The sequence below is a fragment of the Silene latifolia genome, chromosome 11 (assembly GCF_048544455.1).
Source record: "Silene latifolia isolate original U9 population chromosome 11, ASM4854445v1, whole genome shotgun sequence".
In the NCBI taxonomy this organism is placed as follows: domain Eukaryota; kingdom Viridiplantae; phylum Streptophyta; class Magnoliopsida; order Caryophyllales; family Caryophyllaceae; genus Silene; species Silene latifolia.
Window position 1 is genome coordinate 29,477,172 of NC_133536.1, and position 17,320 is coordinate 29,494,491.

General features: G+C 41.4%; 1 long non-coding RNA gene across 1 annotated transcript; it reads left to right on the top strand.

The window, feature by feature from the left end:
- The first annotated feature begins 9,727 nt into the window (after positions 1 to 9,727).
- Positions 9,728 to 10,457, top strand: LOC141614204 (uncharacterized). Its single transcript, XR_012529317.1, has 3 exons — positions 9,728 to 9,875; positions 10,238 to 10,330; positions 10,422 to 10,457. It is a non-coding gene; the product is annotated as an uncharacterized LOC141614204 (long non-coding RNA).
- Positions 10,458 to 17,320: the final 6,863 nt, after the last annotated feature.

The following is a 17,320-nucleotide window of genomic DNA, read 5'->3' on the forward strand; positions in this document are numbered from 1 at the left end:
ATCGCGCTTTTTCCGCTGCAAAGTTTACATTTATAGGTCTTACAAGGTCGACGGTTCAGTAGCTTTATCATTGATTTAACTCGGTTGCACCTGCTTTTGTACCTTGGTATTAGCTTGTTTGGCATTAAATGGGTTTGGACATGTAGAAGCATAGTTAGCTCTGAGCTTATTTACTTTTCCATTAGTTTAGTTCGATGTCTTGAGTCTTTACTTGCTTGAGGACAAGCAAGGGTTTGGTTTGGGGAAGTTTTATGCGTGCTTTATTTACATATTTATTCTACTATTCTTGCAGGCATTTCTATGCATTTTGAGTAGCGCTTAGCTACTATTCTCCCATGAATGGAGTACTTTAGGTTATTTTGTATTTTATACAGATTTGGACCCAAACGTGTGTAAACAAGCCATAAACCGCCATTGGTTACATTTGGATACTAGTGAAGCATAAGCTCGAAAACCATCGCGTTGGGATACGTGAACATGAGGAGAAACATGCTGAGAAAAGTTAAAATTGTTGTTTCAGTCCATCGACCATTTCTTTCAGCCAATCGACTTATTTGATTTTTGCTGAGTTTGGGTTTGGTCGATCGACTAGAAATTTAATCGATCGACTTGTTTTTAATTCAGGCCATAATTGTTAAGTTATTATTTAGGCCCATTAGTTGTTTGCTTAAGAATTTCAGCGTTCTTATTATTTAAAGAGGACTGAGAAAACACAATTAGGTTATCTTTCATACTGCTTAAAACTTGTGTTACCTTACTATCAGGCCCGTCTAAGCCTAGGCGCACTATGTGCAATGGCACTAGGCCTCAAAATTTTGGGGGCCCAATCATTTGCTTGTTTAGAAACATCTAATTTTTAATACAATTAGTAACAGAATACTATTCATGGCATAATGGTTATTATGTCAATTCCCATTACATTGTGTGTTCGACTCGTAGTTCAAGCATTTTTTGTTTTTTTTAAAGTCGTTGGGCCCACATTCCATTAATTTATGTACATTTTTTCTGTGTAGTTTTCTTACATTTCATTACCATTTATTTTTTCAATAATTCTTGGGGAGGGGTTTAACTGTATTCTATTTCTTTCCTTTCTTAGTATCTTTGGTAAAATTTGTGGCTCCACATTATTTTAGTATATAAACTTCATTCTAATATTTTCAGTTTAATTTTGCAATTTGAGACTACTACCCTAAAATCCCCCATTACATATGCACTATCTTTATATGATCTCGATAATAAATAAACATTGATTTCTAAAAATTTATGCATAACGAAAATAAAAACGTTTTTTTGACATTTAATCATATGAAACAGATATTCGTGTCAATGGTAAGACTAATATTTATTGTATACTCTACGAAAATTTGGATAAATGTCGATAGTCTTTAACAAAAATTTGGATAATATGGGCCTCATATTAAATTTTTGAACCGGGCCACCGAAATCTCGGGGACGGCCCTGCTTACTATGCTCTCAATTTCGGATTTAGAAATTTGTAACCTTTCTTCCTTTATTTTCGTAATTAATCAGTCTTTGTTTTTCATTTAATTCTTTTAGTTTATTTTCGTTCTTCCTCTTTTATTATTGCAAGTTTTATGTTTAATTGTTATTTAGTTTCTTCCATCATGCTTAATTTGATTTTCATTATCATTGATAAGTTTGTTAATTCGATTATGCATAGCCAAATTTCCTATGCTTGGATTAGGGGAGCCATGATAATAAAACGGTTTTAAATAGGTGATTTAGATCTTGCATATATTTGAATATGTGTTGTTAATTGTAGCATTTAATAGAATTTAATTAGTTAAGTGCACGTAATTGGTTATTTGAACCGGTAAACTCCGACCTAGATCGAGATATTGGAGAGAGTTAGATCTGTTGCAAACAATAGAATGCTTTAAATAGAGCGAAAGCATATTAGAAGTTTTTTTAGGGCGAATAGCGGACCGAGATGACCTTTTCCCGCCCTGCAAATCGTTTTTATGTTGATATTATTTGACACTTAACTTTGACCGTTGCATTTTCATGGTGACTCAATATCCTAGCCTTTTCTCTTATTATTTGAACTCCATTTTTTACGCTTTATTTCTCTTTCCTTATTATTTTTGTTAGTAAACAAAATAATCAAACCCCCAATTTTATGACTTAGACGGACTTAGAATAGCGAATAGAACACATTTGTCTCCTTCTGGATTCGATCCCGACTTCCTTTACTGCATTAGTTTAGGACAGTTGGTTTATCTTTGATATGTGTGCGATTTAGCCTGTCAACGATAATGAAGAGAGTTTGTGATTTTTCACACATTTAATGATTAGATTATATATAATATTGTCTATAAAGTGAAATATAACATTCTAGAAAGTTCCTCGTCGGACTGTAATCAAATAATTAACTAACACGTATTCTCAAACAGACGCAAAATTGGAATTTGGCGTGATCATGCAATTTTTGTGCACGTACAAAAGCTTCAATGTATAGTTGTTGCTTGTCTTTATTGAAGTAGCACCGAAGACAACTCCTATCAGGGAATATCGGTGATATTGTACTACACCGCACTTGGAGTAAAAGTGGCAGTTGACAATGAAACGCTCAATATTCAAGAAATTGTACAGATTGGTGATATATAGGGAAACCTAGACCAAAAAGACGACTAAGGTTGTTTTGTCAAGTGCTAAATATCTAACCTATGGCGAGATCTGGAGCAACATGTTTATCTGTTAATTGGTGGTTAAAATACGACTGGAGTATGTGATAAAATCATTTAGTGTTGGAAAGTTAATGAATACTATGATGATGCAGTTTATTTCACCACAAGAAGTCCTATTTTGTAAGATATTTCAGTGGGCTGGATGGTATATGCGTATAGCTTATGAGAGCAACCAAAAAGAACTGGATGATATATGTGTATAGACCGTGCATAATATTGTTTGGGCTCCGTAGTCGTCTTTGACATTTGACCAAATGTATTTTAGTTGCTGTCCTACTCTCGTGGTGTTGTCTCGTTCTTTGGTTCTGTTGCTAAAAAAGTGTGGCTTAGTGTCGTTGCACTGTCAAGAAAAATGTTTTTGAGTATTTTAGTAAGGCTTCTTGGAAAACTCGTATTTTCAAACATTTTCTACAGCTTTGTGATGACTATTATGCAAAGTCCACCATTTGAGTACATGGACCAATTCCTTTACTGTTTCCATACTTTCGGCTTTTTTCACTTATTCCCGGTAGGCCGCAGAGCAACAACTAGCGCTAATTGTACTACGAATTCACATGAGCAATACGCATATACTATCCAGTTCTAATTGTATTTGTATAATTGTGTCTAATTGACAGCCCACGCCTCTTTATAATATAGCAATGATGACGTGTTCTGCAGGAAATCTTTGAATGACATGACTTCTATGAACTCTATTCCTTGCATATGTTAGTCATACTTTTCATTTATTCTACCGTACTTCCTAATGAGAACGTCTACAAGATTGACCAAATTGGAACACTGCGTCCAGGCGCGGAGCAACAACTAGTTAGATAAAACGTTGACTTTGGGGAGGTTAAAACTATTAGTGTATTTTTCTTGGTGTGGTAAAAGTATAGAGTAATAATTAAATTATTTTTATTAATGTTAATGTGTAGACGTCAACTTCATTGTGAAGAGCTACATTATATAGAGACATTTGATATGTGCAATTTGCTTTCTCAGGTAAGGACTTTTACCCTTTTCAAATTTAAGTTAAGAGCATGTTCGGTTTAATGTTTAAACTCTTTTCTATAATATTTTGATTTCGGTGAATTTTTATTTGTACTCGTAAACTTTGAATGTTTGCTTTTGTGACAGTGGGTCATCACTTTTTTGAAATGGTTTTGGCTCAAGCCGTTTTGGAAATTTGGATTTTTTCTGGTCTAGAAGGTTTAAGGTCATCTAAGACACTCCTGGGATTACGTCCCGAAAACTAAACTCTTGGCCCGAGTTTCATTTGGGTAGGGATTTCCTAGCCTCCACTCGCTAGGTTATTAGACTTTCTCCTTTGACAGCCTCATCCTACTGTGGACGCGGGCCACGGGGGCGCTTGGGAACAAGCGTTTGCAATTGTGGAGTCGCCACCAATTTATTGTGGAAAATTGGAAACCGTTCGAATACCTCGTGCCATGTCAAGACACAAAGTAGTGACATGAACACCAAGAACTCGTTACCCTTAGCATTCTATGTCTAGAATGACTCTCGTGGATGCCAATGAACACGGACGTTCACAGAGATCTGGAGTAAGGGGTGAGGGTACGTATTAGGAAGCTCTTTTGATCGAACACCTAATCCCGCCCGCCTCGAAAGCGGCCTCTACTAATGATTAGGGAAATTGTCTATACTCGATATATTGAAAGTTATATGCATGCAATGCAACATCCATTAGATTAATCCTAACATGTGAGAATTAGACTAAGTCGGTTAACACGTAATTATCATACAAGTGGGTCGAAGTTGGAATTAAGATTGATTACATGTGAAAACATATAAGTGATACAATAAAAGGAATACAATAATAAATACAATAATGAAAATTACAATAATTACATCGGATTAATTGATTTATGTCGAAAATACATCTAAAACGGATATTTTGAGAAAGAATAAATAAATAAATTAACGAACAGGAATTAGGGTGATAATACAATTAATAGCAAATTAATACATAATTAATAAACTAGGTCAAGGCAACACGGGAGTTCAGGGATAGAAATCAACCAGGAAGAGGCGCAGCAGAGCTGCGTCCCTTGGAAGAGGCGCAGCAGTTGCTGCGTCCGTTCCTTGGCTCAGTTCTGGCTGTGAAGCCGGAATTGCAAATCGTTAATGTTCGTTGGTGATTTTAATACTTGATTATGAATAATTGACTCGGATGAAAGTGATTAACATATTATTTATAGGTGATTAAGGGTCATAAAAACAATAAAACATGGATGAAACCGATTAGAACGAATATTTACAAGATTATAAGGTTAATTAATTACAAATTAACAAACTAATCGAATTAATTAGACTAAATAGGTTATTAATGACGAATTAATGATGGTGACGATGAATAACAGATGCAACTATATCAAAGATCAAATTCCAGGGACTCAATATTAATGAATCGAATCTCTAAAACCCGGATTGACTTTAATGACGAAAACCCGCAAATATTGGTTACAAGGGATTTAAGTCGGGATTTAATGACGAATTAACAATGAATTATTTACACATTAGAATTATCATGTTCAAATTATTATGTCGATGAAACAAACAAAGAAAACGAAAACGAACAGACGACAAAAGACGAAGGAAGAAGAAAGAAAGCAGGAACTGCGGCAGCCTCACGAAGAGGCGCAGCAGTTACTGCGTCCTTTCTCGACGATTGTCTCCTGATAATCCGTAAAAAGGGTTTTAAAACATGGTTTATAAATCGCTTTTATACATATTTTCGACATAAACCTTACAAGATGATTACAATAAATAAAGAACAATAATAAAATAGGGATTTACACCCTCAGAGTTACATTTTTGACGAAACGAGATGAACTAAGTTAACGTTTAGTGATGCTCGACTCGAATGTAGACGAAAGTGCCCTCGTAAAAGGAAATTAAACAGATTGATTAAAATTGATTATGGTGGAGTTGGTCAAATTGGTCGGTCATACAAAACGAGGCTGGTACCCAGAAAGATCCGAGCTTACGTGGTCGAAAGTTCAAGCACGTAGACGCCAAAAATTAAGAACGTGGTCTAGAATGCAAAGGGAGAAGAGAAGGGCGGACACTCGCGTGAGAAATATGTGAGACCGAAGGTCTCTATTTATACTAATCACACGGAGGAAGTAGGGCTTTTCGGAGAAACTTTGGAAGTGAATCTCGAAAAGATATGAAAAGATACGAAAAATACGCAGAAAAGGACTTGGGAAGAGGCGCAGCAGGCACTGCGTCTCTTGGAAGAGGCGCAACACTTGTTGCGTCCTTTCCCAAGTGGCTTCCTCCTGCGGAAGAAAGATTTCCGTGTTTTGATTATGGAATAACGGATTAATCTTATTTTCCTTAATATTTTGTGTGAATATTACGGGAAATTCTTTGCCAAAGATTAAAAGATTGCAAAAATAGGGAATAGATATATCCGGAACATTCCAGAACATCCTGACTCGGTTTTAGAAAATGAAGACGGTTTTTTGACCCGGACTCCAAATGTACTCTAATTACTGCCAAAACGACCGTATTAGCACGTAGATGACAATTAAGAGGTAGACACAAGTATTTGAGCGATCACTTGACGATAAACTTACGAACTGTCACAAATCGTTCCGCGTACCAAACATGCGGCCCAATCATCACCGGGTGGTTTGCGGGAGGTACAGAAATGAGGTATCTACAGAGCCCTCACTTTGACTGAGACTTGGACAAGGCGAAAGTCAAAGTATAGCCATCAGAAAAAAATCAAAGATTACAACCGGGCGACTATGGCGACGCGATGCGACTCAAGGGGTCTGAACCAAGAACCTGTCGTCGGGAACATTTTAGAGCCTGTCGACTATTGGGGAGGGTCGTTTAAAGTCCATTAGACTACTTAAGGAAGCTTGCCAGCCATAAGAAGAGACCATACCTGAAATTCCTTGAAACTCCAGGGGAAACAAAACACGATATTGGGAGAAGACAAAGGGACATAGTCCGAACCGCTGGCGAGAGAAATCTGCTTGTCGTCGGCTTCAAACAAACTTCGGAATAGCTTGGGGTCGATGTTGATCTCCATGTCTCGAGAGGGAATGTCTATCCGTGAACTCTCGCTGGGGGAACATAATCGGGAACTGATCTCCATGTCTCGAGAGGGAATGTCTATCCGTGTACTCTCGCTGGGGGAACATAATAAAGGCGTGTCGAAACACCTGTCAAAGAAGAACCGCTCGTTGTGACAAGCTAGGTCATGGCAGAACATGGCAACAATTTGCCGTTGCCTTGGAAATACGGATCCGGGCGAAGAATATACGTCGAACGGACCAAATATGTGATACGGCATCGAGGAAGAGGCGCACCAAAGATGGGCCCACAAAATAACAAAGTTATAACGAATCTTCGAAAATTCCTATGGAGGCAAACTGAGGAAGAGGCGCAGTAAGAGCTGCGTCCCTTGGAAGAGGCGCAACACCTGCTGCGTCTTTTCCTGGGCGTGTCAATTCTGCGTAAAAACCCGATGAAACAGAGGGGTTGTTTCATTTGTTCGAAACACAAATTCTCTAATTTCTCTCTCAAATTCCAACCATTTCCGTCAAAATTTGATCCAAAAGTTTGCATTTGCCATGACTAATCGAGGTATGTGTATCAATCTTACGTTTATCTTCTGTATTTGATCAAATGGGACCGACAAAATTAGGGTTGTCGACCCTAATTAGTCGAAAATTTGGGGCTTTTCCCCCAAATTATTTTGCCTTGCAAAATTGACTTTATAAATGGCTAATTGGTAGTATAAGGATCATAACCATGTGACGGTTTCACAGCTAAACCGTAAATCGCTTCGAAAATAGCCTTAGGATTGCCCATTTGTGACGAAACTTGATATTTGGAATCCTTGCATGATGGGTAAACTTCTTACCATCTCGGAATTTGATTTGTGACGAATTTTTCAGGACGCTTCCTAGGGCATAATCGCCGTTATAACGAAATGCTGTCGAAATTCCGACTCGAACCCATGGCTAGGCTTCAACTTAGGCTTGACTTGACCCAAATTACCACATGAGCGGACGGGTTTGTGGGAAAACTGCCAAGGACGGCGAGAAAAGAGCGATTTCGGAGCTCCGAAAACTCAAAAATCCCCTAATTAAGGCTTGTCGTCACTTGACGCGACCTACATTCACTTTAGTTTTGCAGGCGACGAGGCTTCTACATCCGGGAGGGATCCTATGGACGTGGACACTGCCGTTGACCCTTCTCAGATGCTTGAGGAGGAGTTAGAGCAGGCTTTTACTGCCGCGGTGACGGCTGCTGAGGACGAGGTCCTTGAGGAGGAGTTTGTTGAGGAAAAGGAGGCCCCGAGACGGGCCAACGTTGGACGGGGTGGTCGCCAGCTGAGGGGATCACCTGCGTGGGCTGAGACCTGGGACAGTAGGCACCAGCTTTGGGCTGCGGAGGGTCACCTGTCCTACAAGACGGTGAAGAGCTTGGTAAATTGAATTCATCACCCTTCATTCATCTTCTTTCATTTCCGTTTGTCATTCCTTTTCTTCTTCATCTGAGCTAAAGATAGCTTTTGTTTCAAATCAACATAGGAGGCCGGGAACATTAGATCATTCTCGGGCTATACGACGGCGATGGGGTGCTACGAGAGGCTGTCGGCTGAGGAGCGAGCCATGATCGAGCAGGGAGCGTTTAGTGCTTTGGTGCAGGCTTGGAGGGATATCGCGAGGAGGAAGCTTCGGGCTAACCTCAATCTCGTCCGAGCTTTATTGGACCGGTTTTGGGACACGACCTCCACGTTTCACATGCCTTTTGGCGAGGTCAGGGTCACCTTAGAGGACTACGACATGATTTGTGTTCTGCCGTGTAGGACTGAGGTGGTGGAGTGGCCGGAGACAGCCATGAGGGTTGACTCGGCTGAGGCTAGGAGGTTGATCGGCTGGAACTTGGCACCGAAGGCGGCTGCGGTACCTGGTTTGGTGCCTAGTTCTTATGTTCGGGACTACTTTGCGGGGAAGACCCCGGCGTTGGTAGTGATCGAGGGGAGGGAGACGGCTCCTCCTCCCTGCACTGCAGAGCAGAGAGTCCGTTTGTGGCTCTGGTGGTTTCTGTCTTCGATCTACCTCGAAGACAAGGGAGAGAGGCTTTCGACGAAGCTCCTTCCCTTTCTTTCTGACCTAAGCTCCCTAGGCCATTGGGACTGGGTCACTGCTGGTTTTGCGGTCCTCATCCGCTTTATGAGGGCCATGGTTTGTCCGGAGTTGATGGAGAAGGGGACTTCTCCTGCTGCTATCGGCCCTGGACTGCTGTTGGAGGTATGAACCTTCACTTGATTTAATGAAAGATCATTTCTTTTCTTGTCAAATCACGAAAGATCGTTATTGACTATCTTGTTTTATAGGCGTGGGTGTACTCCTACTTTCCGGGCCTCGCGCCCAAGAGGACGGAGCCGGTGGAGAAGGCCTATCCCGTTGTGAGGGATTGGGTGATGTGTCGCACGAGGAGTCGGCGTTCCTTCTACGACGTCTGTCAGCGGGAGGTGAACGCTCTTCAGTTGGACGGTATGAGTACTTCACCTTCGTTCGTTTTTTATTATTACCTTTTCAGAACCGATCATAAGAATGACTTCTTGTTTGCTTTTTCCCAATGGGTGCCCAGGCCTTGGGCGGAGTACGCTGGCACTCCTCCCTTTGTGGCTGAGGTCCTTCGACCTAGGAGCGCGAGCCGGTTGCTTCTGAGGACGTCGATGGGTCCTGTGTGGTACTTGGATGAGCGCTTGGCTCGTCAGTGCTCACGCGATTTCTTAACGGTTCCCATCGATCCTCCTCGGACGATGTTTAGGGAGCCTTCTGAGGCTAAGAGGGAGGCTGACCTGGCTGGCGTCGGTGGTGACGCCCTCCTTCTTCCTGGTGAGGACTACTCGGCATTCCTCTACGGGAGGTTGGCGTACTGGCCGGTTGTGGTGAGTGCTTTATCCTCTTTTACTTTTAATTATTTTAAGAACACGATGAATAATCATCGGATAATGGAAATCACTTGACTCTGCAGGAGGTCGAGGCGGCGGGCATCGAGCCCCCAGAGTACCCCGAGACTCTTGAGTACACTAACGCGACGGGGATGACGACGATCTCCGAGCTACGTGACTTTGACGTGGCGATGAGAGATGCTGGCTTGGACGAGTGGCAGCATCTGATTCGGAGGGTGAGTCTCCTAACTTGTACTCCCTCCGATCCAGACCAAAGGTAACACTTACTATAAACGGACGATCCACACCAAAGGTAACATTCCTTATTTGGCGCACAACATTACCAAATTATCCTTATACTCATTTGATATTTACACAAAATACCATTACATACCCCACCTACCAACATACAATTAAACACAAAATTACATGGCCCACCTATTTTTTCCCTCTTTACCCTTACTTTTTCCACCTTTTCTTAAATACTCCATTTTTTCCCATGTTACCTTTGGTCTGGATCGGAGGGAGTATAATTTTGTATAAGAACACATTTGCTCGAGTTTGTCCAATCGTTAAGAATTTTTCTTTTGAAATGCAGGTTGCGCCATCCCGGTTCGTGGCTTTGTGGAGGGTAGCCAACCGGCTGCGGGCTACTGCCGTCGAGGCACTTGTTGGCGGCCGAGGGCGTCAGGTATGAACCTTCCGTTTACTTCATCTTTGAATTTTTCTAATCTTCCTTATGTTTGAAATGATTGACATGAGCCAATTCTTGTTGTTTGCAGAGGGAGCGCGAGTTGGAGCGAGAGCTTGCCCAGTCCCGGGAGGAGCCAGCACGCCTGCTGAGGGAGCTCGAGGTCCGCGACGCCGAGGTTGCTGCTCTCGAGGCGAGAGTTGTTGAGCTAGACGGCGAGCAGCAGTAGCGTTTTTGTTGTTTCTTGTTTTTTTGCTGTGTTTTGTACATTTGTACATTTTGGGACATGTTTTTGGACATTCAGACTATGTTTTGGGGCTCGAGCCCCCAGCTTGGTGTACAGGTACTCTCTTGGTTGTATATATGATGGCCTGAGCGCCTTTGCTGCTGGGTTGCTTTGTTTGTACCTGCAGGTTAGCTTTGAACAGGTTTGGTAGATGACGGTTTGCGCCGTCATGCTGCCGAAATTTACATAAAAGTCACATAGACCATAAATTTGTACACATGGCCTAAATTAGCGCGAAACCATGACTCGGAAACGCGAAAAATGAAAAATTCTTGCCGGAAATGACTGGACGGTAGGGAGGGTTACCTCCTAAAAAAAGAAAAAAATAGATACCTATTAGTTTGAAGGTTAATGTGGGATGGGAGTGGAATGATTCCCCTAAAAGAAAAAATGAAAAAGAAATGTATAAGTTTGAAAATGAATAAATTAAATTGGTGATATGATTCCCTAAAAAAGAAAAATAAAAAGAAATGCATAAGTGTGCTAAAAATGACGAAAATGTCGATATCGCCTCGAAATGCGCGCCCGTGAATTTAGGAAACACGAAATATGGCAACTTGACGTATTTACCAAAATAATAACCCGTATGAATAGGAAATTATTCGTTGAGGAATTTAGGAAAGATCCAACGCGGAAAATCACAGAAGGAAGGTTGAGGACGAGGCGCAGCAAGAGCTGCATCCCTTCGAAGAGGCGCAGCAAGTGTTGCGCCTGTTCCCCAGTGCATCCGTCCTGGCGGATTTTAGGAAACAGCTTTTAGTATAAATAGAGACGTCGAGGGAGGTTTTATTCACATAATTCTTCCGTCTCTTTTCGTCTTATTACATAAAGCTCCCAAGATAAGCATACATCATGAATACTCTCGAAATTCGTCTAAAAGAATGGACAAATGAGTTCTCTAATGTGGAGAAACATGATATGGGTGCTTATAATTTTGGATTGTTTTTGAGCTTGAAGCTGATTAAGGTAGTCAAACCATTCCTAAATGCTTGTCTTGATTATTGGGACCCGAATTATCACGTATTTGCCTTCCCTGGAGGCGACATTTGCCCATTTCCCGAAGAAATTGCTGTGATTGGTGGTTGGGACCCGGAACATTTGCCTGCTATTCCCTCCACATCTCAAGGGTATAAGAAAAAGTTTAGAGACTTGCTTGAGTTGGCAAGAGCTGATGTGGACCGTCTTGTGACTTCTAAAGGAGTGCGAATGTTGGATTTCGTCGACCGATTTATCAATAGGGCAGATCCCACTATCTCTTATGTTGCGAGGCGAAGGTCATTCGGGTTTTGCCTAATACATGTATATGTCCTTCAAGGGCATGTTGATGAGGATTTGAGAGGCGACCCTCGTCTTTTGAGCTTGATTGAGCAAATAGAGCTGCGCAGGAGCCCAGCTTGTCTGTGCTTAGGAGAGATCCTGTTGGGTTTGGATAACAGGAAAGCCAATCGCGACCTACCTTATTTGGGAAGTCCTATTATTTTGCACGTAAAAGAACTCTTTTTTTCTCTCATTTTTTTTTTCGTTTTTTTTGTTGTCTCTTTTTTTTTCGTTTTTTTTTCTCCCTTTTTCCTTGTTTTTTTTTTACTCCTGCTTCTGGTAGGTCTAGCTTATGGAGCGTCTTCGATTGATCGAGCTCCCAGTTAATGTTCCTGCTTAACATGCTCGCTCAATTGCAATGAGGACCAGGCTTTACATGGTGGACTTCACTCGAGTTTGCAATTACTGGGAAAACAAAATGAAGAGTGAAAATGGCCCCTTGATTAGATGGATCGTACCATGGTGGCATCTCAAATCTGTCACTGGAGTATCTTCTTTGGATCCTACCCGATCTGTTCGCATTTCCGGCTTGGAGTTTATGATATAAATCTTCCCGGAGAGGTTGATGAGGCAGGTTGGATTGAAGCAGATGATCCCGAAGCTTGACACTGTCCCGCAGACTGTCGTGGCGCTTACTACTGAGAGTCGAAGAGAATGGGCCACTAAATGGGCTCAGAGGAACATTTGGTTCTTGAATTCTTCTGTTAGTGCCCTATGGGTGTCGGATTCTTATCTGCGGTGGAGGAATGCTACTACTCTGGAGGAGCGCGAGATATTAAGGAAGCGCGAGCCTGTTGAATACAAGGTTTGCGAGGTGGAGAAGGAGAAAGAGAAGCATCTGACTGAGGGAGAGGAAGAAGCCGGATTTTGAGCTGTTCATCCTTCGAAGAAACCGAAGACTTCTCCCGCCGTCGAGATGGTGGTTGATAAGAATGGCAAAGCAAGACCACGAGAGAGACCATTGGAGATTAGGTCGGAAGTGGCACAAGAGCGTCCGGCTCAAGGTCAGGACAAGAAATTTGACAAAAATGACAAAGGCAAGGGGAAAATGGAAGAGTAGCCTAAGTCTTTATTATTATTTATTATTATTATAAGAAGAAGTTGGGGTTTTTAGAATCCTAGCCTATTTATTTTTATTATGTAACGTACTATTATTATTAAAGAAATGAAATAAAAAGGTTAAGTGGTTATGAAACCGTTATGATTTTCTATGATTATTCTTGTCGAATTTCAAATGCAATTGCAAATGTCCTTCTATTTACATTTAAGACAATTCAATGGGTTGTATCCCGTGAGGGATTGCCTACGTATTCATTTAGAAAATGAAATCAGACCCTTGCGCGTAGTTCGAGTAAATGTAAAAGAATAATTGTTCTAAGCAAGAGCTTGTAATGAACTTAGAAAATAAGCATGAGCTTTACTTACTCCTAAAATGCAATTTAGTTTGTTTGATGATATGAGAATGATAAATTGTCAAAATGCAAGAGCAAGATGACATTAGCTTAGTCCAGCTTGGCCAGGGGCCATTTATTTCGTGCCACAGGAGCGACACGTAGGAGGCGCGTTTTTTTGCTCCTATTCTAGGCATAGTAACGTTTCAGTTGGTCAAGGTTTGTTGGGTTGGCAAATTCGTTCCCATCTAGGTCTGTGATTCTAACCGCACCCCCTGGAAGTATGGACTTGACTAGGAATGGCCCGGCCCAATTGGGTTTGAATTTTCCTCCTGGATCGACAGGTAAAAGAGCCCTAATTGATTTGAGGACCAAGTCTCCTTCTTTGATGTTCCTTAGCCTAACCCTTTTGTTGAAGGCTCGTTTGATACGTGCTTGGTACGTTTGCACATTGTGTAATGCACGTAACCTTCGTTCATCCAGGAGGATGAGTTCTCCATATCTATCCCTTTTCCACTCGGCTTCTGGGATTTGACTTTCGAGTAAAATACGCAAGGATGGTACTTCTAGCTCGACTGGTTGTACGGCCTCCATGCCGTAGGTCAAATAGAAAGCGGTGGCCCCAGTGGGCGTCCTAACAGATGTACGGTATCCCCATAAAGCAAAGGGTATCTTGCTCGGCCAATATCTATAGTTGTCACTCATTTTCTTGAGAATCGTGACAACGTTCTTGTTTGCTGCCTCTACCGCGCCATTGATTTTTGGTCTATATGGCGAGGAGTGGTGATGCTTAATTTTTTACTTGGCTAGCAATTGTTCAGTCTCAGCTTGGAAATGTGATCCATTGTCACTGATAATCTCATGTGGGCAACCATATCGACAGATAATGTTGTTGTGTATGAACTTTGCCACGTTTTTGGCTGTAAGACTGGTTTAGGAAGCCGCTTCTACCCACTTGGTTAAATAATCGATTGCTACTAATATGAAACAGTGACCTCCTGTTCCGGCTGGAGTGATCTTGCCGATGATGTCAATTCCCAAGCAGAAAATGGCCAGGGAGATGTCATGGTGTAAAGTAATGAAGGAGGGACATGTTGTACATTCCCGAACATCTGGCAATTATGGCAATGTCTTACATATTTGATGCAATTAGATTCCATTGTGGTCCAATAATGCCCTAAACGTGTGATTTTCTTTCCCATCATGGGTCCACTCATGTGAGGGCCCTATTCTCCATCATGGACTTCTTCCATCACTTTCCGTGCCTGTGAATGATCAAGACAACGTAGGATTATACCAAGAGGTGTTCTTTTGTATAATTCTCCTTGCATGAGAACGTATTGGGAAGCTAGAAAGCGGATATAGCGTTGTCCCCTTTTGTCCATTTCTGATGGATAAGTGCCATTGATCTTGAAGTTTAGGATTGCTTGGAACCAAGGTTCCTCCGCAATTTCCTCTTCATCGGTGATTTGGTGCACATAAGGTGGCTCTGATCGTCGTTCGATGCATTAAGGCATTTCTACCATGATATCCGGCATATTAATCAACGATGCAAGTTTTGCAAGAGCATCTGCAAATTGATTTTCTTCTCGAGGTAGATGTAGGTAGGTCACTTGGTCGAAGAATTGGGCAACTTGGTCTACTCTGGCTTGATAAGGTGCTAAGCTTTCGCTTTGGATTTTCCAAGATCTCGTAATTTTATTGATGATCAAAGATGAATCCCCATGTACTCGAAGATTCTTGATGTCTAAACTTACTGCCGCTTGCAATCCAATGAGACAGGCTTCGTATTCTGCAGCGTTATTTGTCACCTCGAAGTCGAGTTTGACAGAGATTGTTGTATGCTCGCCTTCAAGAGAAATGAGCAACACTCCTATTCCAAATCCTCTTAAATTTGATGCCCCGTCAAAATAGAGGTCCCAGGAATCTACATCCGTTTGGAGTATATCCTCATCCGAAAACGAACAGATGTCTATCGTTTGTGTATCATTAATGGGATTTTCTGCGAAGAATTTGGCAACGGCGCGCCCCTTTATAACTTTCAAAGGTACATACTTTAGATCGAACTCTGAGAGCATCAAAGTCCATCTTGCTAAACGTCCATTGAGAACGGTTTTCTCGAAGAGGTATTTGACATGATCCATTTTGGAGTATATTTTGACAGAGTAGCTAAGCATGTAATGGTGTAGCTTCTTCGTTGCCCACACAAGAGCGAGGCATGTGTTCTCGAGTGACGTGTATTTGCACTCGTACTCTAAGAAGTCCCAATGTTGTTAGGATCGAGATTCTACTTTAAATCGATGGGGAGGGTAGGATCGAATCGGTAGAATCGTAAGATTCTACAAATTCACTAAATATAGTTTTTTATTTGGTAAAAATATATAATTGAAGAACAAAACACTTATTTATACATAAAATATTGATAATTAATAAGTTTAGTATCATTTCATGAACATGTTTCTACAAATTACATAAAATTTGGATTTTACGATGTTATTATATAAAAATATATTTTAATATGTTTTCTATGGAATCGGATCGTAGGATCGTAAGATCGTAGAATCGTATTATGATCCTACCTCTAGAAAATTTCGAATAGATAGGATCGTAAGATTCTACAAACATGATAGAATCGTAGGATTCGGGATCGGTCAAGCTCTTTCTTCTTTTCCTACAGTTTGAGCTAGCATGGCGCCCATGGCCGTTTCAGTTACCGTGAGATATAAACCAAGAGGTTGATCTCGTTGAGGTGGCATGAGCACTGGTGGTTTGGCTAGTATTTCCTTGATTCGTTCGAAAGCCTTCTAACAGTCATCATCCCACATGTTGTGATCTGTTTTCTTTAACTTCTTGAAGATAGGTTCGCAGATCATGGTGAGTTTCGATATGAATCGACTTATGTATTGCACCTTGCCTAGGAATCCTCTAACCTCTTTCTCCGTTTGAGGTTATGGCATTTCGATTAGAGCTTTGATCTTGGAAGGGTCTATTTCTATACCTCGTTGGCTAACGACGTATCCCAGGAGTTTCCCAGATGTCACTCCGAATGCGCACTTCTGAGGGTTGAGCCTCATGTTGTACTTCCGTAGCCTTGAGAAGAATTTGCGAAGGTTCACAATGTGTCCCTCTCTTTCCTTGGACTTGACAATCATGTCATCTACGTATACCTCAACTTCTTTATGCATCATGTCATGTAAGAGCGTAGTTGCGGTGCGTTGATATGTACCTCTGGCGTTAATTAACCCAAACGGCATAACCGTGTAGCAATAGGTTCCCCATTGAGTGACAAAGGCGGTCTTATGCACGTATTTTAAGGCCATCATGATCTGGTTATATCATGCGTATCCATCCATGAAGGATAGTAACACGTGATCCGCCGTATTATCCACTAATATGTCGATATGTGGTAGAGGAAAGTCATCCTTAGGACTCGCTTTGTTTAAGTCTCTAAAGTCAACACAAACACGGATTCTCCCATCCTTTTTGGGTACGGGTACTATGTTAGCTACCCAGTCTGAGTACTCGGAAACTTTGATGAACCCGGTTTTGAATTGTTTATCGAATTCTTCTTTGATCTTGAGAGCCCATTCTGTCCTCATTCGACGAAGCTTCTGTTTCACAGGTTTGAAACCTGGTTTGATTGGGATTCTATGCTTTATGATCTCCCTGTCGATCCCTGGCATATCTTTATAGGACCAAGCAAAAACGTCTTTGAACTCATGTAGGAGGTCTATGAAATTGGCCCTTTCGGTGGGGCTCAAGGTTGTCCCTATCCTAAGTTCTTGGGGTTCTAGTTCAGTTCCTACGTTGATGGGTTCAGTATTTTCTATCACTGGTCCCCCTTCCCCCTCTTGTAGTATTTCTTTGGCTATGTAGGGAGGTATTTCGATTGAGTCTGGGTCTGGGTCATCCTCATCATCATCGTAAACAGAATTGCACTCAAGATAACACGAAAAGTAAGCAGAACCTGATTTATTCATATTAAAATTTGAGAAA